This window comes from Crocuta crocuta, unplaced genomic scaffold (assembly GCF_008692635.1).
Source record: "Crocuta crocuta isolate KB4526 unplaced genomic scaffold, BGI_CrCroc_1.0 scaffold342, whole genome shotgun sequence".
Classification (NCBI taxonomy): Eukaryota; Metazoa; Chordata; class Mammalia; order Carnivora; family Hyaenidae; genus Crocuta; species Crocuta crocuta.
The window spans coordinates 938,301-939,631 of NW_027532158.1; the positions used below are offsets into that span (position 1 = coordinate 938,301).

Genomic DNA, 1,331 nt, shown 5'->3' on the forward strand with positions numbered 1-1,331 from the left:
ATAGGGGACAATCGGCTACCTTCCCTTCACCTCTAAGCTCCTACTTCCCATCACTGCTTCATTTTTTTCCTCCAGCTGCTTGCTTTCTTCTTTCTTTCTTTCTTTCTTTCTTTCTTTCTTTCTTTCTTTCTTTCTTTCTTTCTTTCTTCCTTCCTTCCTTCCTTTCTTTCTTTCTTTCTTTCTTTCTTTTTCTCTTTCTTTCTTTCTTCTTTTTTTCTATCTTTCCTTCCTTCCTTCCTTCCTTCCATCCTTCCTTCCTTCCCTCCTTCCTTCCTTCCTTCCCTCCTTCCTTCCTTCCTTCCCTCCTTCCTTTCTATTGGAAAACAGACACAGGGCATATCACAGGACAAAAATAGGGAAGGCTTCATGAATTTACATGTCATCCTTTGGGAGGGCGCCATGCTAATCTTTTCTGTATGGTTCCAGTTGTAACATATGTGCAGCTGAAGCAAGCATTCCCACCCATGCTTCTTATGATGACCTTTCTTCGGGAACTTATATGCATTTCTCTGAGAAAAGCAGAAAATTACAAATTCCAATTTGGTTAACCTGGAATGAATGGCTGGATTTACTCTTTTTTTTTAAACCTATATATTTTTAAAAGTTTATTTATTTTAAGAGAGAACAAGCAGGGGAGGGCTGAAAGAGAGGGAGAGGAGAGAATCCCAACCAGACTCTGTACTGTCAGCACAGAGCCTCACGTGGGGCTGGAACTCATAAAGTGTGAGATCATGGCCTGAACCAAAACCAAGAGCTGGCCACTTAACTGATTGAGCCATGGAGGTGTCCCTGAATTTACTCTTAAAGTGGTAAAATTTTGTTTTCTGTTTTCAAATACAGCTCTCCACACCACCAACTCCCAGAATACTGCAAGGTCTAATCTCTTAATAAATTCCTTTTTCTGTCTCAGTCATGACAATTCTTTTTCTCTCATTGAACCCTATTATAGAAGTTGGTGTTGGGTGTGGCTCCAGAAAAAGAGAACCTGAAGGATTGATATCATGAACTAACTCTGGATTTTTTTCTGGAATTGGTATTTGGGTGTGATTAGATTTAAAGACAGTAATAACCTTGTCTCCACTGGTAAAAAGAGCACTTGCTTTTCATGACATGCAGTGGCAAAATAGTATTTAGACTGTCACCAGTAGACACTTATAATCCAATCCCTATGTAAGGCAGAGGTTCCTTTCAGGGCGGTCATTGGATTTCTCGTCCTGACCCAGACTTTGAGTGGGGAACTTAAAACTCTGAGTTTACAATTTTCCTTCCCCTAGTTGTCCAGGTCACTCAGAAGTAACCAAAACACTCTGTTAAACTCCTTATATTAGGAT

The 1,331-nt window shown here is 40.0% G+C and overlaps 1 non-coding gene across 1 annotated transcript; it reads right to left on the reverse strand.

Moving 5' to 3' along the window:
• Positions 1-348: 348 nt before the first annotated feature.
• Positions 349-452, reverse strand: LOC144241799 (U6 spliceosomal RNA). The gene has a single exon (XR_013338197.1). It is a non-coding gene; the product is annotated as a U6 spliceosomal RNA (small nuclear RNA).
• Between the last annotated feature and the right edge of the window lie 879 nt (positions 453-1,331).